Source organism: Candoia aspera, chromosome 3 (genome assembly GCF_035149785.1).
Source record: "Candoia aspera isolate rCanAsp1 chromosome 3, rCanAsp1.hap2, whole genome shotgun sequence".
NCBI classification, from domain to species: domain Eukaryota; kingdom Metazoa; phylum Chordata; class Lepidosauria; order Squamata; family Boidae; genus Candoia; species Candoia aspera.
Window position 1 is genome coordinate 156,798,358 of NC_086155.1, and position 10,119 is coordinate 156,808,476.

Below are 10,119 nucleotides of genomic sequence, written 5' to 3' on the forward strand. Positions count from 1 at the left end.
TGAACGTGTCAGTTATCATTAAAAAAGATAATCTAAGCTATTTACTGTATATGATGATGTAGTAAGTCTCAAAATATATGAATCATGGTAATGGAACAAACAGAGTGAGAGTAAAATTACTTGCGCATTTGTTTGTTAAACGAAAAAGCAAAATGTAATATGCTGGTGATGCTTACAGTTGACTGCTTCCATGAAAATATTGCTGGTACTTTTTTATACTGTGAAAAATGGCACATTTTGACACTAGGAAAGGTATACCGAAATAAAACATTTTAGTATATTCCAATAATGAAATGCACTGTGACTGGTACTCATTCAAAGATATTCTAATTTCCCAAGAAACTGTAATGAAAATGAACAGAAACAATAATGGATAAGTTGGCAACGAGGGGAAAAAAAACAGCTTGCAATTATTTTGTAAATCTTCAGTTGGCCTAACAAAAATATTACCTTTATAGGTTTTTATTATTTTTCAATAAAAAGAAAAGAATGGCAGTGACTGACCAAATCAGTATAAACAACTTAGGTACCTTAAAGTTCATCATATTTATAGATGAAATGTTAACCAATGAATGCATAAACCAAAACGTTTACCTTGCATACATGGATTCTACAGAGAAATCTGACCCATTGCCCCTTCTGTATCAATGTCTTTTTGAATGATTCTGTACAACCTCCCACCCTTATCTTTGTAGCTAATTGTACTTGCCACTTGAGAAAACTGCCGGTGCATCTCACAAAATAAGGTGGAAACCATTAAACATACATGAAGAAGTAACTGTTACTTCGTAAGGCATTATATGCCTTTTTCTTTCTTCCTTTTCTATTAAACATGGTTCTCCTGTAAATCTTGAGATAAAAAAAAACATTTGCACCTGGTATCCAATTTCCTCATAGTGGCTAGGAAGCACACGTCTATGAAATGGCTACAGCAACCTTTGATCTTCCCACCAGTAAATATATCCAGAAGCATAGTGGCTCTGAACTTGGAAACTCCAATTAGCTGTGGCTGAAGTTAGGACTAATTCTCCATTTAAACTTAAATCTCCTTTTAACATTGTCTAGAAACCTGGCCATCACAAAGCAGCTTCCATAAGTGGTTTTTTTGTCCAGAACTTACTGGCACTGCAACTTCCCTTAATTGCCACTACCACCCCACTCCCCAAATTCTAGTGCTACTTTTTCCTCTGTGCTATACTAAGTTTTGCAAGCTATTCCAGCTCTCCCCTATCTTTTCTTGTACAGTGACACCTTTAAGAAAGATTTCCAATTAAACATCTTTAAAACATGCCACTGAAATTGTATTGGTATTGTACTAAGATTCTATCAATGCAGTCCATAAAGTTAATAGTATGATTAACTTGATCACTGGTAAATACTATTCTTCAATACTGTTTTGACAATATGTTTTGTTGTTTGTAACTAGTACTCATTTTTATTAAAGACAATATTTAACAGTGAACCAAAAACAAGAAATCCATGTTGCTTATCAAATACTGTCTACTAAAAAGTATAAAACCTCCATGCATGCCTTATGCTTTCAAAGTGATGCATTCTGTAAAAGTGCAATGTGCACCATAAATCTTTGAATCTTTCTGAGTCATACTGTCTTTTCCTGATAAGTCTACACAGTGTTAGCAAGTTATCCTCTACATCACCAAGGCAGATTGAATTTTTACATGGAATCCCATTTGCATTCTTACTGAAGGAATATTGTGCTTCTAAGTACCTCTCTTGAATGCAATGTATAAAGCATACTTTTATTTTTCAAAAGAAGTGTGTGAATCTTCTTTAAGGGCATTTTGATGCAGTTCACTTAGAAATTAGCTTTAATCTGTTCAAGAACCATAACCTTCAACATGAAAAATGGATAGAATGCATTCCCCTTGCCACTGAATAAACTTAGTCTATCCAGCCATAGCTAAGATTAAGTGCATAATTCTAACACGGATTGTACAGCAGGCAGACGAGCCGAAGTCCTGGTAGGTCTTTAAAAATCATTGTAAAGGATTATGATTATGTAGAGCAGGAATTTGCAAGTGGAAGCAAGAAGAATGGCTTTTCTCCTCTCTGAAGCAAGGGTAAACTCCATGCATTGTATTTTTGAACCAATAAGGAAAAGTAATGGTTTTTTTTCTGCAGTGCTATGTAGTGTATTGGTTGCCATGAATCTTGGAGATCACATTGTATGAGAAAGTATTATACAAACTAAGATTTTTGTAAAAAAGTCAATGCAGTTGGCCCCTCCAGATTGCAGTATCTTTCCTATAAATATATTTCAAAACAACAAATGCACTGTTTCAAGACAAGTTACAATTTAGTGTTTGGTTTTGATAATAGCAGAGTGAAAACACAGTGGCAATGTGATGCAAAAAATGTTATGGTATTAATATCCTTGATCATTGTAATTATGATAAAATAATTATCTTCATTAAAGTTTCTTTTAACAATAAAACCTCTCTGCTGCTATTCTTCAGCCCTAGATATCATCAGTGTAGGAGCCATGACTGTACATGCTGGCATTCTGGAGAATAGTAATTTTTCCTTCAATAATGCTACTCTCAATGCTATTTTTAGGATGTGCATCAAAGATCTGCATGTAAGAAAATCAATGTAGTGTTGCCATCAATGTTTTAGGCTGCTAGATTAAAATATTTTGGGCTGTTTAGTGTGACTTTTTACTATGTTCTAGTAACAGACTGTTCTGAACATGGCAGAGTCAAGAGCTGAACAATGCAGCCATTGGCCTAGCTGCCAAGGACTTGGGCATCTGCCTATCAGACTGCGCTAGAGCAAAATATGGTTTTTCTCTACTTTTTCTACCCCTATAGTGGTGTATTTTATGGGAAGGCATCATGAGTGTCTGTCACAAGGGTCACTCATTGGAGCTAAGGGAAATGCTCAGAGGACCCTTATCTAGCAAAATAATACCAATGAGGCAAAATATTGGCAGCTCAAGAGAGCACTGACTTTTAGGCAAATGGGGGGGGGGTGTCAAAAAAAAGGAGGAGCTTTTTCACTTCCATGGAGTGGAGGAGAACCAAAGAACTGAATGGGACAGTTAAATAAACGGCTGACTGCAACATAATAGGGGATTTATAACTAGATATGTTGGAGACAGACAATACTGGCAATTGATCCCAGCCAAATCCAACAGGAACATGATACTGGGGAGGTATTTAAAGGGGGTTTTGAGGGTGGGTTCTCCTCACTGTAGTGCTCATGCTTGTCTATGGGAGGGAAATAGTGCTGAAAGCAGAAGAATGGGCTTTTTCTTTTCCACCCATCCCAAGCTATGCCTAACAGAGATTTTCTGAATGTATTTTCTTTTTCTCTCTCCATTGTAAGTTCTTCCCGCAGCTCCGTGGCCTACATAGTGAAATTTGAAATCCACTGTTTCATACTAGTTACTTCCCTCCTGTTGACAGAATCAGGACTTGATTATTATTCTTTTTAACCACAGCCATGGCTCTAAATATATTTTTTCTGTTCTGTAGTTCTGATGTCTTTGGAGTGACATGTTTAGGGTTCCCCAAAATCTTGGTTGGCTTTGGTAAATAATAAAAAATTATTTTCATCATGATCCTGCTCCAACCTCCAGAAAGGAAGGGAGGAGAGTCTCTTCTGAGATTCCATGCAGCTCAAATTCTAACACAAATAGGGAGTCGCACTCTCTTTCCTAATTGGAACCATGCTGTGTATTGCTGAAAATAGATTCTTCCTAGACTACCCCAGACCAAAACGTTTTAAAAAATGCATAATGTTCTTAGTACAATTCCTTTATAGCAGATGATACCATAATGCTACATTAAGTGGACCGTCAGGCTGAACAACGAATTCCATGTTTCACACTTAAGTAATGCATCACCCTTGAGCTCATCAAGGCTCAGAAATACATATGGAGATAGTTTTGAGATATATGGTCTGACACAAAAATAGCACAAATGAACCTCAAAACTAACTTGCTTGTTCTAATCTGCAAAGTATGTTTTTTTTTATTTCCCATAGCATTTCTCTTTTGGAAATGCTGTCTTAACAGCTTCCATATGATACTACCAACATCGCTTGTCTTTTTTTCACGATTCTGCTCATAGACACAACCGTTCCCTTTTACATATAGAGATGGGTAAGGAAATAAAGCTAAAGCATATAAATGCCATACCTAACACAACTGCATAATTCAAGCCACAAGGACCCAGTTTGTTCTTCAAAATTTGTATGATTAAATAGGTCAATATTTTTGTGACTATTTCAACCATAGATTTTATTTAAGATTAAACACATCATGCTTGGGACCTCAGAACAGTTAAAGCACTATGTCATATAAACAATCATAGTTTAAAGTGGAGTAAAAGTATTTTTAAAATAAAAAAATTAGAGGGTCAGTTTCATGCAGTGATTAAGGCATCAGGCTAGAAACCGGGAGACCCTGAGTTCTAGTCCCACCTTAGGCACGAAGCTACCTGGATGACCTTGGGCCAGTCACTCTCTCTCAGCCCTAGGAAGCAGGAAATGGCAAACCACTTCCAAAATCTTGCCAGGAAAACTGCAGAGACTAGTCCAGGCAATCACCAGGAATCAACACTGACTCAAAGGCATGTACGTATATATGTTGTATATATGTACTGTATTTGTATGTGTGTGTATATATATATATATAGTGTGTGTGTGTGTTTTAAAACATAATGTATCTTTGCTATATGTAGATTCAATAAAAATGATCACCCATGAAGAAAGTTACATTACCTCAGACAAGTTACATTACTTCATCTGCAAAATGTAATTTTTTTTAAAAAAATTAACTGATGGAGAAGGCAATATATCCATTTGAGTTGTCTATTCTCTAATATGTTGATATTTTTAATATTGAAATAAATACGTATTCTCTAGCCTTGGTCGTACTTGCTTATGGAAGCTTTCAAGTTCTACAGAAGCTGGCTTTTTTTTAAAAAAAATGTCTTTGTGAGAAGACTTTGAGCACCACCCATAACTGCAGTTTGTACTGATATGAAAGCAGGAAGCAGAACTTGCAGATGGAATTCATGCGAGGTTACCCCAAGTTCCTGAAAGGCCTTCTGGAACCAGTGGCTGTACTAGGCACATGTATCTTGGGTCCTGAGTCCCAGAAAACTGCTAGAGACCGCAGGAAATAGGCACCTAGTGTCAGCACCAAGCACACCTACTGCCACATGTAACAGCAAGGTTTTGTTTTGTTTTGTTTGCTTTGTAAAATATTTGTGAAAGTTTAATTACTGGACTGACTACTTTGTTTTTGTTCCTGTACAGACAGACATCCCTCAGATTTGGGAAGTTTAGGTTTCTTTCTTTTCCTAAAAAAAAACCCCTTTTGTTTAAGAATTTTACTGAATTTCTTCCTGTCAAAGTAATGATGGCTCAAGCAGCAGTTATATGTTCTCAGTGCCAGATCAGCAGCAACATTATTGTTGATGATTGAGGTTCATACAATATCAGTTCAGATTTTCACAGCTTTATAAAATTTATCTGCCAGCCATGATCAAGTCTTTATGGGATACAGTCAGAAAAATTAAATAGTACCAAAGATTCAAGGAGCCAATAAAAACAAGTGCAATTCTGCTCACAACAGCATATTTTGTTCTCCCTTCTGCACATCCTAAGGATAAGTTACCTCTATTTATAATCCAAAGCAGGTGCACTTGGATTTTGGGATGGAAACTTCCACGTAGCTGACTCATCAGTGTCAAATCCTAAACTCCTCTTACAAGTGGACCTGGGGGGTACAGACCAAAATTTTTATAAGTCCCAAGGCAACAAATCAAGCTGCATTCCATTGTAACTGTTAGGAGTTCCACTAGTTTCAGCATAGCTGGTTGTGTCATTTATCTTTGTGATAATTTGCTGTTGCCTCCAGATCAATTAATTTAGGCTCTGCTATAAATGATTTGGAAGGGCTGTAGAAACCTCCAGGCACCAATAAAAGAGAGAAACAACTGTTCATGTGTTGCCATTTGCAGTTAATTCAGCATTACTCATTCAAGTGAAAACATTTTCTGCCTCATCAGGGGGAGACACAAAGCTAATGAATTTAAATTGAGCCTTCTTTAAATTGCAAAACCAACAAAACCAACATGAAAAAAAGAATCTTCAGGAGGTGACCAAGGTTGACAATTGATTAGCTGCAGGACAGACCCAGAAGAGGAAAAGAGTACCTCATTGCCAGGAGAGTTTCAAGTTAAAACCACTCAAATATATTATCAGGGATCTGCAGTCCACCCCAGAGGAAGGGGCAACAGTAAAACCACATGACGACTGGATAGCAGCAAAAAGAGTTTCTGAACCTCCTCCCTGCCAGTTGGTGGGCATCACAATTTTTGCAGCCCTGAAATGACAGCACAGAATTTCCTTTTTCCAGGCCTCAGATGTAGGACTACACTTGTTTACAGACACCAATCACTGCACCACAATAAGAGCAACACAGGAACCAAACTCTGTGGCATTCTGACCACATCCTGATATTTTGACCTAGAAAATCAGAACATTAAATATCTGCTTCTCTGATCATGTGATATATGACCACAGAAATGGCAATATCCCAAAACCAGGGGTGCAGCACCCTCTGGAATTGTATCCCCTCCACCCCCACGAGAAATCCATACAGGTCCCATCCCGCAGCTGTACCACAAGTCTCTGCTCTCAGACCCGGGGCTTCCATTTTCAAAGTGCATTCCTAATGATGACTGGATTCCAGGTGCAAATACAGGATAATCTGATGCAGTTTCTAAATTCAGTTATTGTTATTTGTTATACAGTACTTGTGTGTCTGTGTGTGTCTGTGTGTGTGTTCAGAAATATTTCAAAGGTATATAGGACAATTCCTTACTTAATTTTTCCTCTAGTAATTAGCCTAATATGCATGTTTTTGTCCACAAAATTGATCAGTTCAATTTTTTCAGAAAAGTACAGTAAAACCAGGAATTACTGACATTGATAAAACAGATTTTGCATGCAACAGACCAAATTTCCACAGCAAGTTACATCATTTGCATGGTGATGTCATCACACAAATGACATAATCACCAAATGATATAAATAGTCACAGTGACAATTTAAGAGACAAATGGCATTAATGGCCACATCCTTCCACTATTTTATCCATTAAATCAAGGTTCACTCTACTAGCATTCATCAGTGTGTTTCTTACAGTGAGGCATCAATTCTGTCTTATAAATGATATTTAAATGTGTAAATATGAAAAGCCAGAAAGCAGGAAACAGAAAACGTTCTGACATTTGGAAGTATTGTGCTTCACCAATGAAAAATATTTGGCTTTTAAGTTGTTGTGAGTCTAAAATCAGGGAAGACCCTCATATAAGCTGCTTTGAACTCTTGGAGGAATAGCACAACAGACATGCAATAAATAAATACTACATGACTGGTTGTGGTTCCTTGGCACAAAGTGTTGCAGCCACTCCAGAGGGTCAAACTATATTCTAAGATGGCTGAGGACTTAGAGGAACTTAGTTGCTGTCACTGGCATTGTGGATGTGACTCAGTGAAGCTTTGGCCTAGGAAAATATGACTGTTTATTGGGATACGCAGAAGTAAGGAAAGCACCTGTTAAGGGAGATTCTCAGAACCACTTCTTTCTGATTAATATGATCATAGTGCTCACTCACAAGGTGCTGGCATAAATGCAGTCCCCCAAGGTTAGAGTTATTTAAAACTTTCAGCCAGCACAGGATTGTTTGCTGCAAAATCCATCTATGCTGGAAGAGCTGTGCTCTGAGCGCATGGCCGCCAAAGACCAGATGAGCCTGAGCATCTGTGTTTGCCATCTCCAGATTAGATAGACAAAACACATGTGGCCTGTTATATGCGCTATATGAGGTTTATTTTGGGACCAGATAGGAGTGATTGCCAGTGCTAAGCTTTTCAAAATCCAATTTTCTAAACTAATTATTATGGCATTATTTCATAACACAGTGCAATGTAAATAACTCACATCTATTTTGCACCCAATTCAGAACCATACTTTTTTAGAGAACATTAGAGAGGGTCTTGACATTGATGACAAATCAGTCCACCAGTGCTCTACATACCGAAAGGCGTGTGTCCCACCAAGCTGCCTTTTAGGGTTTTTTTGTTTGTTTTTTGTTTGTTTTGGGGTTTTGTTTTGTTTTTAGGCAGTTTACCCAGCTGGATTTGTGCCTCAGGCAGGACTAGAACTTATGGCCTCCTGGTTTCTAGCCTGATGCCTTAACTACTATACCAAACTGACCAAACTATACCAAACTGACTCTCTTTTAGATTATTGTGCAGATAAAGAGCTGCCCCAATCAGGCTGCCCATAAATGTAATATATAAATAAATAATGAGAATGTGGTGATCAGCATGAAAATGTTGCATTGTCCACTTTATAAAGACAGTAATTCAATCTGTTGAGTTTGTAATGGATTATTAAAGAAATGTATCAGGATTTACATCCAGTTAACTTTAACAACTTTCCAAGAAAGTGGAGATTTAGTTCAGGCTTTGCCTCATAGACCTTTAATGGATCCAAGAATCTACTTTCTTTATTGACCAAAATCTAATTAAAATGTTGGCTGCTTTTACAATAATTTCTATAAGGGATGAGTCTGAGATTCAGCATAAGGCATGGTATATTGTTCTGGCTCAAAAATGCATAGATTATCCACAGCTCCAGCCCCTTGGCCTCTCCACTCAACAGGTGCCACATCTACATTAAATGTGAACCTCAACTGTACAAAGATTAGAGTACCTATAACATTGGAAGTAAACAAACACACATTTGCATAAGAATGATAGAAATTGGAATAATAAATAAATAAATAAAATTTGTCATGATAGCTTGGCAGTAACTTTGGGTTAAAGAAGCAATCTTGCCTTTAAGGAGTTTTTTTTGTCACTGAACTATTTGGAGATGGACATATTGTCTTCTAGAAATGTGGAAAACAATATGACTAGATATGGTTGGGGCTGTAGTGTCTTATATTAAAATTTTAACAAAGAATTACACAGAAAATTATTGCTACAATGCATATGCATAAATATCCCTTGGGAAGTTTATCTTTCCTAGTGCTTTTCTCCCAGGCTCAGGAATGTGCTTTTGATTATAAGAATGATCATACAACCGTGATCATGAAAACAGTTGTGATATGTTAGCACATCAAGTATATATTTTAAAATATCATAAAGACAGATTCACTTCCTTCAGCATTTTTGAAATTGTGTATTTCAGGATACACCATGCCCAAACCAAATTGCATAAGTTTGCAGTATTTTGATGCAGGCACTGGTCTCCAGTCTCAGTTGCTGAAGTAGACAAATTTATTTATTTATTTCAATTAATACAGCTGTCTATCTCAAATACCGTAACATTCCCTGTCTGTCAAATCTGATGAGATGGGTAGATTTAACCAGTGAGAGGTAGTTCCTCAAATAACCTGGCCCCATGCCATGCGGGGCTTTATATGTCATAACCAGCACCTTGAATTGAACCTGGAAGCAAACTGGCAACCAGTGCAACTCATGGGGCAGAGGTGTAATGTGCGCTTATCTTGGAGTGCACTTAACTGCCTGTGCTGCCACATTCTGCACCAGCTGTAACTTCCAGATGCTCTTCAAGGGCAGCCTCATGTATGTGCATTACAGTAATCCATCCAGGAGGTGACCAGGGCATGAGTGACAGAAGATTTAGATTAGTTGATTAATTAGTTGACTAAAACTGGAAAAGCCCCAGATCTAGACTGAATTCCCCCAGAACTGATGCGAACCCACTCTGATTGGTCTCCAATGTTGATTTCACCTTTTACTTACATTGATGACATAACCTCCATTTCTAGAGACTGGGGCATAGCTATAATTATTTCTCTTTGGAAGAAGGGAGAAAAGAAGCCCCAGTCAATTACTTCTTCATGGGTCTTCTTTGAATAATTAGTAAGATCTAGGCTAGACACCTTTATCAGAAATGTTTAGACTGGCTAGAAGAAGAGAACCTGCTAACAGAGGATGAGGCAGGATTTCAGGCAGGCTCCTTTGTTAGATCAAGGACCAATACTTCCCCATTTGATTGAAAAATACACTCAGCCACCTAAATCAGCACTTTTTACCCTGTTTGTA